Below are 24,929 nucleotides of genomic sequence, written 5' to 3'. Positions count from 1 at the left end.
CTTGCGCCTCTGTCTTTTTTCCTGCCAACTACTAAGTCTCTTCGACTCGCAACAATTTAGCCCTGTCTTTATGGCTGCCCGCCAGCTCTGGCGAATGCTGGCAACTGACTCCCACGACTTGTGATCAATGTCACACGATTTCATGTCGCGTTTGCAGACGTCTTTATAACGGAGACATGGACGGCCGGTGGGTCTGATACCAGTGGCGAGCTCGCTGTACAATGTGTCTTTGGGGATCCTGCCATCTTCCATGCGGCTCACATGGCCAAGCCATCTCAAGCGCCGCTGACTCAGTAGTGTGTATAAGCTGGGGGTGTTGGCCGCTTCAAGGACTTCTGTGTTGGAGATATAGTCCTGCCACCTGATGCCAAGTATTCTCCGAAGGCAGCGAAGATGGAATGAATTGAGACGTCGCTCTTGGCTGGTATACGTTGTCCAGGCCTCGCTGCCGTAGAGCAAGGTACTGAGGACTAATAACCTGAACAAACTAAATATATTGACTATATTGTAGAAACAATGAACTGTTCTCCAACACCAATAACCAAAATGATTATTGTTTGAATGTATGAATTGAGTTGTATTTCTGGGATCTATAGATTAGATTTCCTCTAACACTCTGCTGCAGTCTCTCCCTGTGAATCTCAGCCTCTCCTCTCACTGTATTGAATCCTCAGTCTCCTCATCCATTGCTTCATTTTATCCACTTTCCCAAACCATCTGCTCCAGTCTCCCCTCCTGCTCCAACATGTCCTTTCCTTCTCTCCCTCCCAATCTCTCTCACTGGCTCCACCTCCAGCTCCTTGTCCTACCTGATAGGAATGCAGTAACATGGGAGCAGGAGGAGGCCATTCAGCCCTTCGAGCTTGCTCCACCATTCTAGATCATGGCTGACACTCAAACTCAGTTCTGCAGTTTTCTGCCTTTTCCTAATTGGTAACATTCCCTGTCAGAGCAACAAACCAGCTGCACATCCCGCTCACCCCAACCAACAGTCTGGAGACACATTCCCAATTAACACATTGGCTTCCATCTCTGTAAAACAGCTTCTCATTCCTCAGTGACACTGCATCCTCACTCAGTACTTCCATTCGATCCGTTGCTGACTTTATTCACTTTCTGCATCAATTTCCCAATTCATTATTAATAACTGTGTTTTCAAACATTTCACTGTGACAAAGCACTGCCCGGGTCAATGAATCAGTTTTCACTGCTCGATGCAGCAACAAAGCTGGATATTTCAGCCCAGATGCTGCCAAACTGCTGCTTTGTCTCCAGGTCTGATCAGTAATTTCTCTGCTTCCTTTTCTCTCTCTCTTCCAGTTAACTTGGTGGCGATTGTGATCCTGTCCCGAGGAAAGAGCGGTCTCTCCAAATATATCAGTGTGTACCTGGTGGGAATGGCAGTGACTGATCTCCTGGTCGTTATCACTGATCCCATATTGAACTGGATTGTTCAAATTTATTTCCCATATTCATTCCTGAGAATTACTCCTGTGTGTTCTCTCATTGTCGTTCTGCTTTCTGCATCCACAGTTGTTTCTGTATGGCTCACAGTCACTTTCACCTTTGATCGATTTGTGGCCATTTGTTGTGAGAAGCTGAAAACAAAATATTGCAGCGAGAAAACGGCGGCTGTGGTTGTGGGAACAGTGAGTGTGCTGGGCTGTTTAGTGTCTCTCCCCTGGTACTTTCCACGGAAACAAAAATACATTATTGATAATGTTCGCATGGGTTGTGTTAATAAACTGAGCTTCTTTAATTCCCCCATATGGAAGGCATTTGAATTGTTTGACATCTTTTTAACCCCTTGTGTCCCGGTCTTTCTGATTTTGCTGCTCAATGTTTTGACTGTCAGACGTATTCTATTCTCCAGTAAAGTCCGCAGGGGATTCCGGCGCCACATCAATGCAGAGAATCACAAGGACCCAGAGATGGAGAATCGCAGGAAATCAATTATTTTACTCTTCAGCATATCCGGCAGTTTTATAATGTTATGGATGACACTGGTTGTGTTTATCATTTATCGGAGAATTACAGATAATTATTATTATTCCTCCTACACTGGCCCTCTCTTTATCACAGATCAAACATCACAGATGCTGCAGCTTCTCAGTTCCTGCACCAACACATGTATTTACATTGTGACCCAGACTAAATTCAGACAGGAGCTGAAGAAGGGGGTGAAATACCCTCTCAATCTCATTGTTAAATTAGTGAAATCATAGAAAGAGCTGAAGGGTTTCAAACACTGGAACTAAATCCCATTCCCCCTCCTCCTCCCCGAGTCCCCCAGCTCCACCTCCCACCCTCCACCCGCCTCTGTGATTATTTGACCGGCGCCATCTTTAGTCCTGGCAGCGAATGAACGTGCAGACCCTGATGGTTAACGGGAATAGGATACGTTTGCGCATGTGCCAGTGCAGCGCCACCTCGTGGTTGCTGTTGTCAACAACAGCAGCCAGTGGACAAAGCTGCAAATCGGAGTGAATGTGAGGTCGTGAGCAGGGCAGTAACTGCAGTGTGTCAGGGACACCAGCAGATGGAGATGGACAGAAGGGAGCAGTAACTGCAGTGAGACAGGGACACCAGGAGATGGAGATGGTGAGAGGGGGACATTAACTGCAGTGAGACAGCGACACCAGGAGATGGAGATGGTGAGGAAAGGACAGTAACTGAAGTGAGGCAGGGGTACCAGCCTATCGAGATGGTGAGAGGGAGACAGTAACTGCAGTGAGACAGGGACACCAGGAGATGGAGATGGTGAGGAAAGGACAGTAACTGAAGTGAGGCAGGGGTACCAGCCTATCGAGATGGTGAGAGGGAGACAGTAACTGCAGTGAGACAGGGACACCAGGAGATGGAGATGGTGAGAGGGGACAGTAACTGCAGTGACACAGGGACACCAGCAGATGGAGATGCTGAGCCATTATTGATGGGAGATTCCCTTGCTGAGTTTGAAAGTGTCCACAAGTCAGAAGAATTTACTTTATTGTAAACTTGAGATGCTGAATAAAATAATTTCAATGCAACTTTTGTAAAATGGTATTTTTCTACTATGTGAACACTTGTAACATGAAACTCGTTCCTGTTTGGAAAGTTATATTGAGTGATTAAAGGTAATGTATAAATAAAACAACAGGATCAAATAAAACTGAAACAGTTATTTAGAAATAAAAACTCTCAATATAAGTTGTGTTGAGTTCTTGATCACCTACGTTATGACATCTCTCTCTCTCACTTCTCTTTCTATCCTGGTATCTTCTCTACTATAACTATGAGTAGTTGAAATTTTACTCCAATTGACCTTTGAAAGTTAATATTGAATCTGCTTTCAGAAACCTGTCAGACAGTGAATTCCAAACGATAATAACACCCTGCCTATTTGCTTCAACCGTCTACTAGTGTAAACAGTCTCTCCTCATATCTCCAAAATGAGGGAATGATTTTGAATGCAATGCAATTAATTTCTCCAGGACAGCAGCTGCAGAGGATCTGGAACCTCCTGAATGTGGACAAACAATGAACAAAAATCCATCTGAATCCCTCAGGAGAGCAGAGGATAGAAACAGTCTGGAAGCAAATGGAAACAAGTGACACTTTATTGCAGCAGTAAAAACTCTTTGTCAGAAAGTAGAGGTCTTTATTGCTGAACTTTATATAAACTGGAGGTGAAAAGTGGAAGATCTTTAATACCATTTGTGTTAAATGGCAATTTCCCAGCTTTGTGAACCCTTGTCACATTAAACTGGTGAATGTTAAGAAGGTTTTATTGATTGATTACAGTTAATACATAAATACAGCAGCATCAAATACAGGGCAAAGAATCATTGACGAATACAACTGTAAATATGGGTAAGAATTGTTGTGTGAAATGTCATTCGTTATAAAAGTTCTCTTGGCTGCATCATTAACCTGGCTCTAGTTTCAGTCTTTGTCACACAGTGGAAATGAAAAACCGAATAAAAAACACATGTTTGTACTGCATTCAAACAGGCCTCTCCAGCAATCACACTTTGTCTGAATTTCAAGGTAATTGCAATGAGTCATTTTCTGAACTTTCTGTTAAGTGGAGGTGAATAGTGAAAGACATTTAATACAATCAGTGTGAAATGGTTATTATCCAAACCGGCCCCTCCAGGTTTTAAATTACAGCAGCTTTTCTGCTCTGTTCATGAGATTTTGGGGGGAGGGGGAGAGAGAGACACAGACAGACAGGTTTCTATCTGGAATGGCCCATTTGGGATATGTCTGGACTATCCCTCTCTCTCCCATTCGATGTTTACACAGAGACTCACCTTGGACTGTCCCATACCTGGGAGGGAGTGTCCAGATGGAGGAAGCTGAGAGCTGGTTGGTTAAGCTGCATTTTGGGTAGACTGTCTGTTTTGAGTGACAGGTTCTGGGATATATTCGGACAACATCAGACCACATTCTTTCCTTCCATGCGGCTGGTTTCTGAAGGTGAGTTTCTGTGTCTCAATCTCTGTGCCCAGGTGAATTGGAACTGATTACAGTGTGTGTGTGTGTGAGAGAGTCCAGTCTGAATCCCCCGCTCTCTCTGTCCCAGTCCTGACGCTTTTCTCCAAATCCCACCACAATGCCCCTCTCCAGGATCTCTTCCCCATGGGTGAGCTGATGGCGGGATGGTGTTAGTGTCCAACGATGGAAAGCAGACGGTGTGGGATGGAGAGTATCACATCTTTATTGTCTGTTTCTGCTTTTATCCCTTCTTCTGACTCTGTCTCTTTCACTAAGTCTCTCTCACTCAATCTCTCTCTCACTCAATCTCTCTCTCATTGAATCTCTCTCTCACTCAATCTCTCTCTCACTGAATCTCTCTCTCACTGAATCTCTCTCTCACTCAATCTCTCTCTCATTGAATCTCTCTCTCACTGAATCGCTCTCTCTCTGAATCACTCTCTCTCTCACTCAATCTCTCTCTCACTCAATCTCTCTCTCACTCAATCTCTCTCCCACTGAATCTCTCTCCCACTGAATCTCTCTCTCACTCAATCTCTCTCTCACTCAATCTCTCTCCCACTGATTCTCTCTCCCACTGAATCTCTCTCCCTCACTGAATCTCTCTCTCACTCAATCTCTCTCTCACTCAATCTATCTCTCACTCAATCTCTCTCGCACTCAATCTCTCTCGCACTCAATCTATCTCTCTCACAGTCTCTCTCTCACAGTCTCTCTCGCACAGTCTCTCTCGCACTGAAAAATCCTTCGAACTGAATCTCCCTCGCACTGAATCTCCCTCTCACTCAATCTCCCTCTCACAGACTCTCCCTCGCACTCAATCTCCCACGCACTCAATCTCTCCTCACTCAATCTCTCCTCACTCAATCTCTCTCCCACTCAATCTCTCTCCCACTCAGTCTCTCTCCCACTCAATCTCTCTCTCAATGAATCTCTCTCTCACTGAATCTCTCTCTCTCTCTCAATCTCTCTCTCTCAATCTCTCTCGCACTGAATCTCTCTCTCACTCTCTCTTTTTCTGTATCTCTCCCTCACCTTGTATTTCTGTCTCTGTCTTTCTCTCTCCCTCTCTGTTCCTCCATCTCTCTCTCTCTCCCTCACTTTGTGTTTCTCTCTCTCTCTCTGAGTGATTGTGCGTCTTTCTGTCTCAATGGCTTTCTCTGTCCTCTCTCACAATCTCTCTGTGATTCTCTGTCCTCTCTCTCAATCTCTCTCAATCTCTCTGTGATTCTCTGTCCTCTCTCTCAATCTCTCTGTGATTCTCTGTCCTCTCTCTCAATCTCTCTGTGATTCTCTGTCCTCTCTCTCAATCTCTCTGTGTTTCTCTGTCCTCTCTCTCAATCTCTCTTTGATTCTCCGTCCTCTATCTCAATCTCTCTGTGTTTCTCTGTCCTCTCTCTCAATCTCTCTGTGATTCTCTGTCCTCTCTCTCAATCTCTCTGTGATTCTCTGTCCTCACTCTCAATCTCTCTGTGATTCTCTATGTCTTTCTCACTGGCTTTCTGTCTGTCTCTTTGGTGCCTTGAATTTCTTTGTGTCTCTGTTATTTCCCTCCACTTTTTTCCCTTCTCTTTTTCTCTCTCTTCCTTTGCATCTTTCTGTCTTCTCTATTTTTCTTTCCATCATTTCTCTCCATCTTTCCAAATTTTTCTGTCTTTTCCTGATGCAATCCACCACCCTCAATTTATCCACCAACCTCAATTTATCCACTGCCCTCAATTTATCCACTGCCCTCAATTTATCCACCGCCCTCAATTTATCCACCGCCCGCAATTTTTATCCACCACGCAAATCTTTTTCCTGCAATGCCACCCACCAGAAAACATCCCCCCTTGTACAGACTACCCCGATCTAAATAATCCTCATCTGCAGACAACTGTCAGATATCCCCTGTTAAATGACCCCCATCTAATACCCTCATTATCAACAGACCCCCATCTAATTATCCCCTTCCCTCTGTTTCAAGATAACCCATCAAACTACCACCTGCCCAGGTCAGATTCCCATCTAAATAGACCCCGGGAACAAACACCCATTTAAATTCCACCCCGGGAACAAACTCCCATCTGAATAACACCCCCCAGGAACAGACCCCCATCTAAATACCCCCCGGGAACAAACTCCCATCTTAATAACCCCACCCCGTAACAGACTGCCATCTAAATACACCCCCCAGAACAAACTGCCATCTAACTACACACCACGAACAAACTCCCATCTATATACCCTCCCAGGAACAAACTCACATCTAAATACCCCCCGGGAACAAACGCCCAACTGAATACATCCCCAGAACAAACTCCCATCTAAATACACCCCCAGGAACAAACTCCCATCTAAATACCTCCCCATGAACAAACTATCATCTAAATACCCCCAGGAACAAACTCCCCTCTGAATAACCCCCCAGGAACAAACTCCCATCTCAATACCCTCCTGGAACAAACTCCCCTCTGAATAACCCCCCAGGAACAAACTCCCATCTCCATACACTCCTGGAACAAACTCCCATCTAAATACACTCCTGGAACAAACTCTCCTCTGCATACCCCCCCTGGAACAAACTCCCAACTAAATAACCCCCGGGAACAGACTCCCATCTCTATACCCTTCCGGAACAAACTCCCCTCTGAATAACCCCCCGGGAACAAACTCCCATCTGAATACCTCCCGGGAACAGACTCCCATCTCCATACCCGCCCGCAACAGACCCCCATCTAAATACCCCCCGTTCTGTGAACAGACTCCCATCAAAATACCACCCCATTAACTGAACCCAATATAATTCTTCCCCCGCTCTCCACTGTAAGCTCTCCCGGTTTCTAAATACCCTCCCTGTCCTGTAAAAGCCCCCTCTACTAATTCCCACCCTGTATCATCACCCCCGTGAACAGCCCCCTACCCCCCTCACCACCCGCCGTGTTATTCCCACCTCCATCACTTTCCTGGGTTTGGCTCCGTCTCCCGACAATCTTTCGTTCATTTTAATTCCAGATCTGGATAAGCCACTGGAATTCCAACAACTTGCTCCCAGATCCCCGGCACCTTTAACTCCTGTCCGGCAAAAATCAGGGCCGTGCATCGAGCAAGGACCTTCAGAGGCTAACTGGCATTCTGAGCCTTAAACGCACAGGAAGATCCCAGCCACAGACACAGCCCTCTCTGCAGAAAGGTGTTTCACCTGCTCTCCCCATCGGCTTCAGGGAATCAAACAGAGGGAGACACACACAAACGCTCACAAATTGATTTTGCACAGGGACGGGAAGAAGCCATTCAGCCCTTTGACCCTGTCCCTCCTTTGTTAGATAATGGCTGACTTGTCCCTTCCCCCATTGAACCACAAGGAGACAGGCAGAGACAGTCGGGGAGCAGATACACAGAGAGTCAAAGAAACACTGGGCTGGACTCGGACTTGGTGCCAATGGTGCAAACCAGGGTGGAGGGGAGGAGAGTGGTTGTGAATCGGCTGTCCGTTCAGCATCTCTCCCCTGTTTTTACCTCAATGGGAGCAAAACTGGGCAGAGATGGAAAGCAGGATCCCACTTCACAATCACCCTGTACAACACCAAGGCTGCAAGTTCAAATCCACCACTTGACAGAGGGACAGAAACACAGAAAACAGATCCCGGGATTAGGAGTGAACAGCGAGAGAGAGAAAAATAAATGGAAAGGGAGATGGAGAATGAGATGCAGGGAGTCCGACACCAGTGAGAGAAACTGAGACCAGAGGGTCGGAAATACTGAGAAGGGCAGAGAGAGAGAGTGAAATGGGGATATTGAGAAAGATCCCAGACCAAGAGAGAGACGCGGAGACATAAAGATGTGGAGGGGCAGAGATGCAAACTAAGGTGCGTTTACAGAATAGAGAGGGATGCTGCGGGATGGGGGAAATGCAGAGATAATCTTGCAGGAAAGGAGGAGCAGCGATGGAAAGATTCAGGGATTTGGAAGTGAGTGAGAGAAGAAATGGAGTGAGAGAGAGACAGAGAAAGATGCAGAGAGTCGCAGAAAGAGAATGACAATGGAAACCTGTGAGACTCCAGAGAGAGGCAGAGATAGAAAGGATGTTGAGAGATGTAGAGATAGGGATTTAAAGATGTGATGAAACAGAGCTAGGAACAAGGAGGAAGGTGCAGGGAACAAGTTGCAGCAAGAGATGAAGAGAGGGAAAACTATGGGATTACATTAACTGTTCTGGAGCAGCACTTCCCAAACTATTCCCTTTGGAGCACCATCCAGCCCCCTCCTTTGTGGTAAAAAAAAATCCACAGACCCCCGAAAACACAAACTCAAAATACTGAGGATGCTGGAAACCTGAAATAAAAACTGTTCTGGAAAAACTGAGCATTTCCAGCACTTTGTTGTTCTATCAGCCCCGAAAACGCAAACAGTTTTCTTTTCTGCATTTAGAAATGAATTTGACAATGAGAAATATATATGTATTATTATTTTCCCTCCCTGGTTGAAGCTCTTGTCTGAGAATTCCACGTGGCCAAAAGATTCTCCCTCTGCATCATCATAGCTGCAGCTTCATAAAAGATTCTCCTTGGGAATAAGAGAAATAAAATTGATTCAAACAAAGCAAAGCATTTTTGAACAGAAATAAAACGCAGCAAGAGCCCAGGACTCTCTCTCAAACTCACTGACATAAAACAATCTCTCAGTGACTCCTCACCTTACAAACACATCCCCTGACACAGAGCAAGAGACTGGGAAGTGTGGATGTGTTTACCCTGTCATGTCCTGCTCTCGCTCTCTCTATTGCTCTCTGTGTGTCTCGACATCTGTTCCTGCCTCATTGCAAAAACACACAGACTCTGGAGACCCCCATCCCCTCTCCTGTAGAAGGATAGAGAGAGAAATCCACATTCCCATCCCTGAAAAACTGAATTCAAATGGTCCCCCGGTGTTTCATTTCACTGTCAAATTCAGCCCACAGCCGACAACACCAGCAATATTCGGGAATGAGAACAAGCCTTTACAAACCTTCACATTTCACCCATTTCATTGCTGATTCCCAGAAGTATTTGACACTCAATGAATTAATTTTTAAAGTGCTCGTCACTGTTGCAATGTTGGAAATGCTGCAGGTCATTGGTGCACAGCAAGATCCCACAAGCAGCAGTCTGATAACAGCCTGCAAGCTGTGCACAGCAAGATCCCAGCAATGGTGACACTTCAACCAAGGTTTGAGTGTGGATTTCTCTCTCTCTCTCTGTCTTTCTCCATCTTTCTCTGCCTTCCCTCCCTCAGCCACACTCCGCCTGTCTCTCTCTCTCTCTCTCTCTGTTTAACCTGCCACCTCCAGCTGTTTCGCACTCTCCCTCTTTTTCTCTCCACCTGCTTCTGCCTCAGTGTTGTAATGTAGAAATTGATGCAGGGAATGTATGCACAGCAGGATCCCACAATGCGATCATATCCAAATATCCCATCACAGTCCTCAGAAAATGCTAAACTCCATCGTTAAACTGAAAACAACCTTCATGCAGCTTCACGTTCAGCTCTTGTAATTATTGGCCCTCAGGAGCAGTTGACACTCAATGAATTAATTTTGAAAGTGGTCCACTGTTGCAATGCAGGAAACCTGCAGGCAGTGTGTGCACAGCAAGATCCCAGCAATGGTGACACTTCAATATTCAGTTTAACAAGGTTTTGAGTGTAGATTTCACTCTCCCTCTCTCTGTGTCTCTGTCCATCTTTCTCTGCCTTCCCTCCCTCACTCACCTGTCTCTCTCTCTCTCTGCATTTAACCTGCAACCTCCAGCTGTTTCTCACTCTCCCTCTTTTTCTCTCCATCTGTTTCTGCCTCAGTGTTGTAATGTAGGAATTGATCCAGGGAATGGATGCACAGCAGGATCCCACAATTGATTAAAAGGCATTGGTAAGCAACATAGCAGAGCAAGAGCCCAGGAATTGCCCTCAGTGACACAGACACTCGCTCAGCAATACCCAAATACAGACAAATCACAGTTAATAAACCAGAGGATAAAAGGGTTCAGACAGCAACCTCCACCTCTCTGTGTCTGTCTCTGTATCTCTCTCCCCTGTCTCTGTATCTCTCTCCCTGTCTCTGTATCTCTCTCCCCTGTCTGTGTATTTCTCTCCCCTGTCTCTCTCTCTCCGTTTTTATCCCTCTATCTCATATGTAATCTTGACTGAAAATAGCTATGAAATATTTCTGTCTCACCATTTAAACCAACAACAAATCACACAGCTGTGTGTGTTTTTCACTATTACAAGTTGAAATAGAGAGACAGAGGGAAAGAATTCTGGAGAAAGACAGAGAGAATTCGAAAGTCAGAACTTCAGTAAACTGAATTGTTTGATTCGGGAACATTTGACACTCAGTGAACTGTTTCAGTGCTCGTCACTATTGCAATGTTGGAAACATTGCATGCCATATGTGCACAGCAAGATCCCACAATTTATTTCACCCTCAAATTCACGTCACTGCCCAAAATACCAGCATCACTCTGGAATTATACCGGCTCCAAGCTCAGGACTTTAATTCCAGGCCTTCAGGGGAGCTTTACACAAAATGAATTCACTTCTAAAATGGTGTGACAGGGAGGGAAGTGTCCTCATTGTTGTCATGTAGGAAATGCTGCAGGCCACTAGATGCACAGCAAGATCCCACAAGCAGCAATGTGATAATAGCCAGATTTCAGTCCCTAGAAAGGGTGAAACTCCCTCTTTAAACTGGGAACAAGCTGCTGATTCCGTCTCACCATTTCAAATAACGACAAATCACATTGCTGTGTGTGTGGTATGTTTATTTTTATTTATTAAAGGTTTCGGTGGCGATGGAGAGTGTGTAACCGAGACACAGTGTGGATTGTAAAATCTGTGTGTGTGTGTGTGCGTGTGTGTGTGTGTGTGTATCTGTGTGTCGCTTTATGTATGTGTCTGTGTGTGTCTGGATGTGTGTGTGTGTGAGAGAGAGAATATCAGGGTCACCTCGCTACATCTCTATCTCTCCTTCTCTCTGTGTTTCTCCTTCTCTCTGTGTTTCTCCTTCTCTCTCCCTCTCTCAATCCGCCTCTCTCATAGAACATAGAAAATAGGAGCAGGAGCAGGCCATTCCCCCCTTTGGGCCTGCTCCGTCATTCAATAAAGATCATGACCGATGGTCTAATTCAGTACCCTGTTCCCACTTTCTCCCCATACCCCTTGATCCCTTTGACATTAAGAAATATATCTCTCTCCTCCATGAATATATTTAATGACTTGGCCTCCACTGCCTTCGGTGGTAGAGAATTCCAAAGGTTCACCACCCTCTACCCCATCCATCTCTCCCCCTCTATCTCCGTCTACACCCTCTATCTCCCTCTCCCCCTCTATCTCGCAATCCCCCTCCATCTCCTAATCCACCTCTATCTCCCTCTCCCGCTCTCTCTCCCTCGCCCCCTCTATCTCCCTCTCCCCTCTATCTCCCTCACCCCCTCTATCTCCCTCACCCACTCTCTATCTCCCTCACCCCCTCTATCACCCTCACCCCCTCTATCTCCCTCTCCCCCTCTATCTCACACTCCCCCTCTATCCCCCTCTCCCCATCTCCCAATCCCCCTCTATCTCCCTCTCCCACTCTCTCTCCCTCGCCCCCTCTATCTCCCGCTCCACTCTCTATCTCCCTCTCCCACTCTATTTCACACATCCCCTCGATCTCACTGTCCCCCTCTATCTCACTCTCCTCCTCTATCTCACTCTCTCCCTCTAACTCATTCTCTCCCTCTATTTGTCTCCCCCTCTATCTGTCTCTCCCCCTCTATCTCCCTATCCCCCTCTATCTCCCTCTCCCCCTCTATCTCACTCTCCCCCTCTATCAGTCTCTCCCCCCACTATCTCACACAACCCCACTATCTCACACACCCCCACTATCTCACACACCCCCTCTCTCTCCCTCTCCCCCTCTATCTCCCTCTCCCCCTCTATCTCACTCTCCCCCTCTATCTCACTCACCCCCTCTATCTGTCCCTCGCCCTCTATCTGTCTCTCGCCCTCTATCTCACTCTCTCCCTCTATCTGTCTCCCCCCTCTATCTCCCTCTCTCCCTCTTCCGCTCTCTCTCCCTCTCCCGCACTCTCTCCCTCTCACCCCTCTATCTCCATCTCCCCTCTATCTCACTCTCCCCCTCTATCTCACTCTCCCCCTCTATCTGTCCCTCGCCCTCCATCTGTCTCTCGCCCTCTATCTCACTCTCTCCCTCTATCTGTCTCTCCCCCTCTATCTCCCTCTCACCCTCTTCCACTCTCTCTCCCTCTCCCGCTCTCTCTCACTCTCACCCCTCTATCTCCCTCTCCCCACTCTATCTCCCTCTCCCCACTCTATACCCCCTCTATCTTCCTCTCCCCCCTCTATCTCACTCTCCCCATCGATCTGTCTCTCGCCCTCTATCTCCCTCTCTCCCTCTCCCACTCTATCCCTCTCCCCCTATATCTCCCTCTCCCCCTCTATCTCCCTCTGCCCCTCTATCTCCCTCTGCCCCTCTATCTCACTCTCCCCCTCTATCTCAGTCTCCCCCTGTATCTCACTCTCCCCCTCTATCTGTCTGCCTCTCCCTCTATCTGTCACTCTCCCTCTATCTGTCTCTCCCCCTCTATCTCCCTCTCCCCCTCCTCCTGACACTCCCTCTCTCTCCTTCTATCTCTGTCTCTGCCACTCTCTCTGTCTCTCTCTCTGTCCCTCCTTCTGTCTTTCCCTCTCTGTCTCTATGTCTTTCTCCTTCTATCTCTCTCTCTTAATCTCTCTCTCACTGCAAGTCCATCTGCCTTTTCCTCTCTGTCTCTCCCTCTTTCTCCTTCTATCTGTGTGTCTCTCTCTCTCTGTCTCTCCATCTGCCTTTCCCTTTCTGTCTCTCGCTCTCTCTCCTTCTCTCTCTGTCTCTGCCTCTCTCTCTGTCTCTACCTCTCTCTCCTTCTCTCTCTGTCTCTCCATCTGTCTTTCCCTTTCTGTCTCTCCCTCTCTCTCCTTCTCTCTCTGTCTCTGCCTCTCTCTCTGTCTCTCCCTCTCTCTCCTTCTTTCTCTGTCTCTGCCTCTCTCTCGGTCTCTCCCTCTCTCTGCTTCTCTCTCTGTCTCTGCCTCTCTCTCTGTCTCTCTCTCTCTGTCACTCCATCTGTCTTTCCCTCTCGGTCACTCCCTCTCTCTCCTTCTATCTCTGTCTCGATCTCTGTTCCTCCAACTGTCTTTCCCTCTCTGCCAATCCCTCTCTCCTTCTCTCTGTCTCTCCCACTCTCTCCTTCTCTCTCTCTCGGTCCCTCCATCTATATCCCCCCACCACCTGTCACTCCCTCTCTCTCCTTCTATCTATGTCTCTCGCTCTCCATCCCTCCATCTATCCTTCCGTCTCGGTCCCTCCATCTCTCTCCTTCACTCCCTTTCTCTCTCTCTCTGTCTTTCCATCTGTCTTTCTCTCCCTGTCACTCAATCTGTCTCTCCGTCCATTTCTGCCTCTCTCTATCTCTGTCTCTCCATCTGTCTTTTACTCTCTCTGTCTGTCCATCTCTCTCCTCTCTCTCTCTGTCCCTCCATTTGTCTTTCCCTCTCTGTCACTCCCTCTCACTCCTTCTATCTCTGCCTCTCACTCTCTATCCCTCCATCTGTCCTTCCCTCCTTTCACTCCATCTCTCTCCATCTATCTCTGTCTCTCTCTCTATCCCTCCATATGTCTTTCCCTCTCTGTCTCTCCATCTCCCTCCTTCTATCTCTGTCTCTGTCTCTCTCTCTCTCTCTCTCTCCATCTGTCTTTCTATTTGTCTCACTCCCTCTCTCTCCTTCCATCTCTGCCTCTCTCTGTCTCGATCTCTGTTCCTCCATCTGTCTTTACCTCTCTGTCTCGCCCTCCCTCTCCATCTATCTCAGTCTCTCTCTCTCTGTCTTTCCATTTGTCTTTCCCTTCCTGTCGCTCCCTCTCTCTCCTTCCATCTCTGCCTCTCTTTCTCTCTCTGTCTCTCCAAATGCCTTTCCCTCTCCGTCTCACCCACACTCTCCTTCTCTCTCTGTCTCTGCCTCTCTCTCTGTCTCTCTCTCTGTCCCTCCATCTGCCTTTCCCTCTCGGTCACTCCCTCTCTCTGCTTCTATCTCTGTCTCGATCTCTGTTCGTCCAGCTGTCTTTCCCTCTATGATAATCCCTCTCTCCTTCTCTCTGTCTCTCCCACTCTCTCCTTCTCTCTCTCTCGGTCCCTCCATCTGTATCCCCCCCACCACCTGTCACCCCCTCTCTCTCCTTCTATCTATGTCTCTCGCTCTCTATCCCTCCATCTATCCTTCCCTCTCTGTCACTCCATCTCTCTCCTTCTCTCCCTTTCTCTCTCTCTCTGTCTTTCCGTCTGTCTTTCTCTCCCTGTCACTCCCTCTCTCTCCGTCCATTTCTGCCTCTCTCTAACTCTGTCTCTCCATCTGTCTTTTCCTCTCTCTGTCAAGTTGAGGGGTGATAGATATAGGACAGATGTCAGAGGTAGTTTGTTTACTCAGAGAGTAGTAAGGGCGTGGAATGCCCTGCCTGCAGCAGTAGTAGAATCGCCAACTTTAAGGGCATTTAAGTGGTCATTGGATAGACATATGGATGAAAATGGAATAGTGTCGGTCAGATGGTTTCACAGGTCGGCGCAACATCGAGGGCCGAAGGGCCTGTAGTGCGCTGCAATGTTCTAATTCTAATTCTAATTCTAATTCTAATTCGAATCGGCCTCTCCCCCTCTATCTCACACTCCCCCTCTATCTCACACTCCCCTTCTATCTCACACTCCCCCTCTATCTCATACACCCCCTCTATCTCATGCACCCCCTCTATCTGCCTCTCCCCCTCTATCTGTCTCTCCCCCTCTGTCTCACACTCCCGCTCTATCTCACACTCCCCCTCTATCTCACACTCCCCCTCTATCTCATACATACCCTCTATCTCATACAGCACCTCTATCTCACTCGCCCCCTCTATCTCACTCTCCCCCTCTATCTCACACTCCCCCTCTATCTCATTATCCTCTCACTCTGCCTCTCTCTCTACCTCTTCCTGTCTCTCTCTCTCTCTGTTTCTCTCTCTCATTGTGTCTCTCTGTCTGTTGCTCTCTCTCTGTCTCTCCTCTCTCTCTCTGTCCATGAAACTGTTTGTGTCTCTCTCACACCATTTCTATCTCTCTGCCTCTGTCTCTCTGCCTCTCCCTGTCTCTATCTCTCTCTCTGTCTCTCCGTTTCCCCAATCTCTCACCATAGGATGTCCCGTCATCCCGGGAACAAGTCTGGTGAACCTTCATTTCACTCCCTCTCTGGCAATAATATCCTTCCTGAGGTAAGGGCACACAGGAGTCCAGGTGCGGTCTAACCAAGGTTCTATGTGATTGAAGCAAGACTTCACTACTCCTGTACTCAAATCGTCTTGTGATAAAGACTAACATCCCATTAGCCTTCTGAATTGCATTCTGCACCTGCATGTTAGATTTCAGTGACTTCTTGACGGGGACACCCAGGTCGCTTTGTACATCGACGCTTTCTAATCTCTTACCATTTAATAAATACTCAATTCCCCCATCCCGGGTAGGATCAGATACTCTGTCCCTTCGTAAACCATTTCCTGTCCCTCCAACAGCTTGTGCCACTGCCCTATTTATCGGTGTGTTTGACCCTTCTGATGATGTTGAATTTGTTAGTGGCTTTTCTCCTACTGAAGTTGTTGTATTTGTTAGGTTTTTTTAGTCCTCGGGAAGCTGTTCTTTTCCTGTTGAAATTGTTGCATTTGTTGGTGTTTTTTTCTCCTGTTGAGGTTGTTGTTGCCTTTGTTGGTGTTTTTTCTCCTGTTGAGGTTGTTGTTGCATTTGTTGGTGTTTTTCCTCCTGTTGAGGTTGTTGTTGCCTTTGTTGGTGCTTTTTTCTCCTGCTGAGGTTGTTGTTACCTTTGTTGGTTGTTTTTTCTCATGTTGACGTTGTTGTTGCATTTGTTGGTGTTTTTCCTCCTGTTGAGGTTGTCGCGGAATTGATTTGAAAAACATGTTTGCTAACACTTTTCGGGATGAGAAGCTACATTCAACTGAACCCCAGGACCCGTTTCTGTCACGTTTAAAGCACTAACCTTGCATTTCTGAGGAGTCAGTCTCTGAAATAAATGTCCCAGTGCTGCTGTAACATAAAATGGCCACCGTGAAGAAACCTAAAATGGCTGACTGATGTTCTGAGAGAGGAGGGAACGAGAGACAGACAGACAGACAGAAAGAAAGACAATCTGTAACCTCATGGCCCGGCATATCCCCCACTCTACCATTACCATCAAGCCAGGAGACCAACCCCAGTTCAGTGAAGTGTGCAGGAGGGCATGCCAGGAGCAGCACCAGGCATACCTCAAAATGAGGTGTCAACCTGGTGAAGCTACAACCCAGGACTATCTGCGTGCCAAACTGCGTAAGCAGCATGCGATAGACAGAGCTAAGCGATCCCATAACCAACGGATCAGATCTAAGCTCTGCAATCCTGCCACATCCAGAGAAAAGGAGTGATCAACATGAAGAGACTGCTGGAGATTTATGTTCCTGGTAATTTCTCCATCTCTATCTCTCCTTCCTCTGTCTTTTACTCTCTCAAGCCCTGTCTCAGCTCTCTGTTCCTCTTCATCCATGTGTTACGAACACTGGACTTTGTCTTTCTCCCATCTTCACTCTTCATCTCTACTTCTCCCACTGTTACCCTCTGAATCACAGTCTTTCCCTCTCCATTACCCTCTGAATACCAGTCTCTCCCTCTCCATTACCCTTTGAATCCCAGTCTCTCCTTCTCTGTTACCCTCTGAATCCCAGTCTCTCCCTCTCTGTTACCCTCTGAATCCCAGTCTCTCCCTCTCTGTTACCCTCTGAATCCCAGTCTCTCCCACTCTGTTCCCCTCTGAATCCCAGTCTCTCCCTCTCTGTCTCTCTCACCCTGCCTCTCTGTTTCTTTCTCTCTCTCTGGCTCTCTCTGTCTCTCAGTGTCTCTCCCTCTCTCTCTCTGCCTCTGTCCATGCCTCTGTCTCTCTCACACCATCTCTCCCTCCCTCTCTCTGTCTCTCCCTCTCTCTGCCTCTCCATCTCTCTCTCTCTCTCCTTCATTTACTTTGTCTCTCCCGATCTCTCTTTCTCACACTCTGTCCATGACTCTGTTTACATCTCTCTCTCTCTCTCTCTCTCTCTGTCTCTTTCCATGACTCCATTTGTACCTCCCTTAGACCATCTCTCCCACTCACTCTGTCTCTCCCTATCTCTCTCTGTATCTCCCTCTCCCTCTCTGTCTCTCCCTCCCCCTCTCTGTATCTGCTTTCTCTCTCTGTCTCTCCCTCTCTCTGCCTCTCCATCTCTCTCTCTCTGTCTCTCTCTCTCTCTCTCCTTCTTTTACTTTGTCTCTCAATTTCTCTCTTTCTCACCCTCTGTCCATGACTCCATTTGTGCCTCCCTTACACCATCTCTCCAACTGACTCTGTCTCTCTCTGTCTCACTCTCTGTCTCTCTCTCTCTGTCTCTCTCTCAGTCCCTCCATCTGTCTTTCCCTCTCTGTCACTCCCTCTCTCTCCAAGTATCTCTGTCTCTGCCACTCTCTCTGTCTCTCTCTCTGTCCCTGCATCTGTCTTTCCCTCTCTGTCACTCCTCCTCTCTGCTTCTATCTCTGTCTCTCTCTCTCTATCCCTCCATCTTTCCTTCCCTCCTCCCTGTCACTCCATCTCTCTCCTTCTCTCTCTGTCTCTCACTTTGTCCCTCCAACTGGCTTTCCCTTCCTGACACTCCCTCTCTCTCCTACTCTCTCTGTCTCTGCCACTCTCTCTGTCTCCCTCTCGGTCCCTCCATCTGTTTTTCCCTCTCTGTCTCTCCGTCTCACTCTTTCTATCTCTGTCACTCCCGCTCTCTCTCTATCTCTCTCTCTGTCCCTCCATTTGTCTTCCCTTCTCTGTCTCGCGCTCTCTCTCCTTTTCTCTCTGCCTCTCTCTCTGTCCCTCTATCTGTCTTTCACTCTCTGTCACTCCCTCTCTCTCCTTCTATCTCTGTCTCTCTCTCTGTCCCTCCATCTGTCTTTCCCCCCTGTCACTCCCTCTCTCTCCTTCTTTCTCTGCCTCTGTCTCTCTGTCTGTCTTTCCCTCTCTGTCACTCCCTCACTCTCCTATCACTGTCTCTCTCTCTCTATCCGTCCATCTGTCCTTCCCTCCCTGTCTCTGCATCTCTCTCCTTCTATCTCTGTCTCTCCATCTGTCTCTCCATCTCTTCCTCTCCCTATCTCTCCTTCTCTCTCTGTCTCTCACTTTGTCCCTCCGTTTGTCTTTCCCTCCCTGTCACTCCCTCTCTCTCCTTCTATCTCTGTCTGTCTCTCTGTCTCGCCATCTGTCTTTCCCTCCCCATCACTCCCTCTCTCTACTTCCATCTGTCCCTCTCTCTCTGTCCCTCCATCTGTCTTCCCACCCCCACCCCATCACTCCATCTCTCTCCTACCTCTGTCTCTCTCTCTCTATCCCACCATCTGTCTGTACCTCCCTGTCACTCCATTTCTCTCCCTGTCTCTCTCTCTCTATCCCTCCATCTGTCTTTCCCTCCCTGACACTCCCTCTCTCTCCTTCTCGCTCTGTCTCTCTCTATCCCTCCATCTGTATTTCCCTCCCTGACACTACCTCTCTCTCCTTCCATCTCTGCCACTCTCTCAGTCTTTCCCTCCCTGTCACTCCCTCTCTCTCCTTCCATCTCTGCCCCTCTCTCTCTCTCTGTCTCTCCAACTGCCTTTCCCTCTCTGTCTCTCCCAATCACTCCTTCTCTCTCTGTTTCTGCCTCTCTCTCTGTCTCTCTCTCTGTCCCTCCATCTGCCTTTCCCTCTCTGTCTCACCCTCTCTCTCCTTCTCTCTCTGTCTGTCTCTCTCTCTGTCCCTCCATCTGTCTTTCCCTCCCTGTCACTCCCTCTCTCTCCTTCCAACTCTGCCTCTCTCTCTGTCTCTCCATCTGTCTTTCCCTCCCTGTCACTCCCTCTCCCTCCTTCCATCTCTGCCCCTCTCTCTCTCTCTGTCTCTCCAACTGCCTTTCCCTCTCTGTCTCTCCCAATCACTCCTTCTCTCTCTGTTTCTGGCTCTCTCTCTGTCTCTCTCTCTGTCCCTCCATTTGTCTTCCCTTCTCTGTCTCGCGCTCTCTCTCCTTTTCTCTCTGCCTCTCTCTCTGTCCCTCTATCTGTCTTTCACTCTCTGTCACTCCCTCTCTCTCCTTCTATCTCTGTCTCTCTCTCTGTCCCTCCATCTGTCTTTCCCCCCTGTCACTCCCTCTCTCTCCTTCTTTCTCTGTCTCTGTCTCTCTGTCTGTCTTTCCCTCTCTGTCACTCCCTCACTCTCCTATCACTGTCTCTCTCTCTCTATCCGTCCATCTGTCCTTCCCTCCCTGTCTCTGCATCTCTCTCCTTCTATCTCTGTCTCTCCATCTGTCTCTCCATCTCTTCCTCTCCCTATCTCTCCTTCTCTCTCTGTCTCTCACTTTGTCCCTCCGTTTGTCTTTCCCTCCCTGTCACTCCCTCTCTCTCCTTCTATCTCTGTCTGTCTCTCTGTCTCGCCATCTGTCTTTCCCTCCCCATCACTCCCTCTCTCTACTTCCATCTGTCCCTCTCTCTCTGTCCCTCCATCTGTCTTCCCACCCCCACCCCATCACTCCATCTCTCTCCTACCTCTGTCTCTCTCTCTCTATCCCACCATCTGTCTGTACCTCCCTGTCACTCCATTTCTCTCCCTGTCTCTCTCTCTCTATCCCTCCATCTGTCTTTCCCTCCCTGACACTCCCTCTCTCTCCTTCTCGCTCTGTCTCTCTCTATCCCTCCATCTGTATTTCCCTCCCTGACACTACCTCTCTCTCCTTCCATCTCTGCCACTCTCTCAGTCTTTCCCTCCCTGTCACTCCCTCTCTCTCCTTCCATCTCTGCCCCTCTCTCTCTCTCTGTCTCTCCAACTGCCTTTCCCTCTCTGTCTCTCCCAATCACTCCTTCTCTCTCTGTTTCTGCCTCTCTCTCTGTCTCTCTCTCTGTCCCTCCATCTGCCTTTCCCTCTCTGTCTCACCCTCTCTCTCCTTCTCTCTCTGTCTGTCTCTCTCTCTGTCCCTCCATCTGTCTTTCCCTCCCTGTCACTACCTCTCTCTCCTTCCAACTCTGCCTCTCTCTCTGTCTCTCCATCTGTCTTTCCCTCCCTGTCACTCCCTCTCCCTCCTTCCATCTCTGCCCCTCTCTCTCTCTCTGTCTCTCCAACTGCCTTTCCCTCTCTGTCTCTCCCAATCACTCCTTCTCTCTCTGTTTCTGGCTCTCTCTCTGTCTCTCTCTCTGTCCCTCCATCTGCCTTTCCCTCTCTGTCTCACCCTCTCTCTCCTTCTCTCTCTGTCTGTCTCTCTCTCTGTCCCTCCATCTGTCTTTCCCTCCCTGTCACTCCCTCTCTCTCCTTCCAACTCTGCCTCTCTCTCTGTCTCTCCATCTGTCTTTCCCTCTCTGTCTCTCCCTCTCTCTCCTTCTATCACTGTCTCTCTCTCTCTGTCTTTCCATGTGTCTTACCCTCCCTGTCACGCCCTCTCCCTCCTTCCATCTCTGCCCCTCTCTCTCTCTCTGACTTTCCAACTGCCTTTCCCTGCCTGTCTCTCCCAATCTCTCTTTCTCTCTTTGTCTCTGCCTCTCTCTCTGTCTCTCCATCTCTCTTTCCCTCCCAGTCACTCCCTCTCTCTCCTTCTCTCTCTGTCTCTCTCTCTGTTCTTCCATCTGTCTTTCCCTCCATGTCACACCCTCTCTCTCCTTCCATCTCTGCCTCTCTCTCTCTGTCTTTCCATCTGTCATTCCCTCCCTGCCACTCCCTCTCTCCTTCCATCTCTGCCCGTCTCTCTCTCTCTGTCTCTCCAACTGCCATTCCCTCTCTGTCGCTCTCTCTCTGTCCCTCCATATGTCTTTCCATCTCTGTCTCTCCCTCTCTCTCCTTCTATCTCTGTCTCTCTCTCTATCTCTCCATCTCTCTTTTCCTCCCAGTCACTCCCTCTCTCTCTTTCATCTCTGTCTCTCCCTCTCTCTCCTTCTATCACTGTCTCTCTTTCTCTCTGTCTTTCCATCTGTCTTTCCCTCCATGTCACTCCCTCTCTCTCCTTCCATTTCTGCCCATCTCCCTCTCTGTCTCTCCAACTGCCTTTCCCTCTCTGTCTCTCCCAATCTCTCCTTCTCTCTCTGTCTCTGCCTCTCTCTCTGTCTCACTCTCTATCACTCCATCTGTCTTTCCCTCCCTGACACTCCCTCTCTCTCCTTCCATCTCTGCCTCTTTCTCTTTCTCTCCATCTGTCTTTCCCTCTCTGTCTCTCACTCTCTCTCCTTCTTTCACTGTCTCTCTCTCTATCCTTCCATCTGTCCTTCCCTCCCTGACACTCCCTCTATCTCCTTCTCTCTCTGTCCCTCCATCTGTCTTTCCCTCCATGTCACACCCTCTCTCTCCTTCCATCTCTGCCTCTCTCTCTGTCTTTCCCTACCTGTCACTCCCTCTCTCTCCTTCCATCTCTGCCCCTCTCCCTCTCTCTCTGTCTCTCCAACTGCCTTTCCCTCTCTGTCTCTCCCAATCTCTCCTTCTCTCTCTGGTTCTGCCTCTCTCTCTGTCTCTCTCTCTGTCCCTCCATCTGTCTTTCCCTCTCTGTCTCACCCTCTCTCTCCTTCTCTCTCTGTCTGTCTCTCTCTCTGTCTCTCCATCTGCCTTTCCCTCTCTGTCTCTCCAACTCTCTCCTATCACTGTCTCTCTCGCTCTGTCTTTCCTTCTGTCTTACCATCCCTGTCACTCCTTCTCTCTCCTTCCATCTCTGCCCCTCTCTCTCTCTCTGTCTCTCCAACTGCCATTCCCTCTCTGTCTCTCTCTATCCCTCCATCTGTCTTTCCCTCTCTGTGTCTCCGTCTCTCTCCTTCTATCTCTGTCTCTCCCTCTCTCTCTATCTCTCCACCTCTCTTTCCCTCTCAGTCACTCCCTCTCTCTCCTTCAATCTCTGTCCCTCCCTCTCTCTCCTTCTGTCACTGTCTCCCCATCTTTCTGTCCCTCTCTGTCTCTCTCTCTGTTCCTCCATCTGTATTTCCCTCTCTGTCACTCCCTCTCTCTCCAAGTATCTCTGTCTCTGCCACTCTCTCTGTCTCTCTCGCTGTCCCTGCATCTGTCTTTCCCTCTCTGTCACTCGTCCTCTCTGCTTCTATCTCTGTCTCTCTCTCTCTATCCCTCCATCTTTCCTTCCCTCCTCCCTGTCACTCCATCTCTCTCCTTCTCTCTCTGTCTCTCACTTTGTCCCTCCAACTGGCTTTCCCTTCCTGACACTCCCTCTCTCTCCTACTCTCTCTGTCTCTGCCACTCTCTCTGTCTCCCTCTCGGTCCCTCCATCTGTTTTTCCCTCTCTGTCTCTCCGTCTCACTCTTTCTATCTCTGTCACTCCCGCTCTCTCTCTATCTCTCTCTCTGTCCCTCCATTTGTCTTTCCTTCTCTGTCTCGCGCTCTCTCTCCTTTTCTCTCTGCCTCTCTCTCTGTCCCTCTATCTGTCTTTCACTCTCTGTCACTCCCTCTCTCTCCTTCTATCTCTGTCTCTCTCTCTGTCCCTCCATCTGTCTTTCCCCCCTGTCACTCCCTCTCTCTCCTTCTTTCTCTGTCTCTGTCTCTCTGTCTGTCTTTCCCTCTCTGTCACTCCCTCACTCTCCTATCACTGTCTCTCTCTCTCTATCCGTCCATCTGTCCTTCCCTCCCTGTCTCTGCATCTCTCTCCTTCTATCTCTGTCTCTCCATCTGTCTCTCCATCTCTTCCTCTCCCTATCTCTCCTTCTCTCTCTGTCTCTCACTTTGTCCCTCCGTTTGTCTTTCCCTCCCTGTCACTCCCTCTCTCTCCTTCTATCTCTGTCTGTCTCTCTGTCTCGCCATCTGTCTTTCCCTCCCCATCACTCCCTCTCTCTACTTCCATCTGTCCCTCTCTCTCTGTCCCTCCATCTGTCTTCCCACCCCCACCCCATCACTCCATCTCTCTCCTACCTCTGTCTCTCTCTCTCTATCCCACCATCTGTCCGTACCTCCCTGTCACTCCATTTCTCTCCCTGTCTCTCTCTCTCTATCCCTCCATCTGTCTTTCCCTCCCTGACACTCCCTCTCTCTCCTTCTCGCTCTGTCTCTCTCTATCCCTCCATCTGTATTTCCCTCCCTGACACTACCTCTCTCTCCTTCCATCTCTGCCACTCTCTCAGTCTTTCCCTCCCTGTCACTCCCTCTCTCTCCTTCCATCTCTGCCCCTCTCTCTCTCTCTGTCTCTCCAACTGCCTTTCCCTCTCTGTCTCTCCCAATCACTCCTTCTCTCTCTGTTTCTGCCTCTCTCTCTGTCTCTCTCTCTGTCCCTCCATCTGCCTTTCCCTCTCTGTCTCACCCTCTCTCTCCTTCTCTCTCTGTCTGTCTATCTCTCTGTCCCTCCATCTGTCTTTCCCTCCCTGTCACTCCCTCTCTCTCCTTCCAACTCTGCCTCTCTCTCTGTCTCTCCATCTGTCTTTCCCTCCCTGTCACTCCCTCTCCCTCCTTCCATCTCTGCCCCTCTCTCTCTCTCTGTCTCTCCAACTGCCTTTCCCTCTCTGTCTCTCCCAATCACTCCTTCTCTCTCTGTTTCTGGCTCTCTCTCTGTCTCTCTCTCTGTCCCTCCATCTGCCTTTCCCTCTCTGTCTCACCCTCTCTCTCCTTCTCTCTCTGTCTGTCTCTCTCTCTGTCCCTCCATCTGTCTTTCCCTCCCTGTCACTCCCTCTCTCTCCTTCCAACTCTGCCTCTCTCTCTGTCTCTCCATCTGTCTTTCCCTCTCTGTCTCTCCCTCTCTCTCCTTCTATCACTGTCTCTCTCTCTCTGTCTTTCCATCTGTCTTACCCTCCCTGTCACGCCCTCTCCCTCCTTCCATCTCTGCCCCTCTCTCTCTCTCTGACTTTCCAACTGCCTTTCCCTGCCTGTCTCTCCCAATCTCTCTTTCTCTCTTTGTCTCTGCCTCTCTCTCTGTCTCTCCATCTCTCTTTCCCTCCCAGTCACTCCCTCTCTCTCCTTCTCTCTCTGTCTCTCTCTCTGTTCTTCCATCTGTCTTTCCCTCCATGTCACACCCTCTCTCTCCTTCCATCTCTGCCTCTCTCTCTCTGTCTTTCCATCTGTCATTCCCTCCCTGCCACTCCCTCTCTCCTTCCATCTCTGCCCGTCTCTCTCTCTCTGTCTCTCCAACTGCCATTCCCTCTCTGTCGCTCTCTCTCTGTCCCTCCATATGTCTTTCCATCTCTGTCTCTCCCTCTCTCTCCTTCTATCTCTGTCTCTCTCTCTATCTCTCCATCTCTCTTTTCCTCCCAGTCACTCCCTCTCTCTCTTTCATCTCTGTCTCTCCCTCTCTCTCCTTCTATCACTGTCTCTCTTTCTCTCTGTCTTTCCATCTGTCTTTCCCTCCATGTCACTCCCTCTCTCTCCTTCCATTTCTGCCCATCTCCCTCTCTGTCTCTCCA

The sequence above is a fragment of the Heterodontus francisci genome, unplaced genomic scaffold (genome assembly GCF_036365525.1).
Source record: "Heterodontus francisci isolate sHetFra1 unplaced genomic scaffold, sHetFra1.hap1 HAP1_SCAFFOLD_241, whole genome shotgun sequence".
Classification (NCBI taxonomy): domain Eukaryota; kingdom Metazoa; phylum Chordata; class Chondrichthyes; order Heterodontiformes; family Heterodontidae; genus Heterodontus; species Heterodontus francisci.
This window is presented reverse-complemented; position numbering follows the sequence as displayed.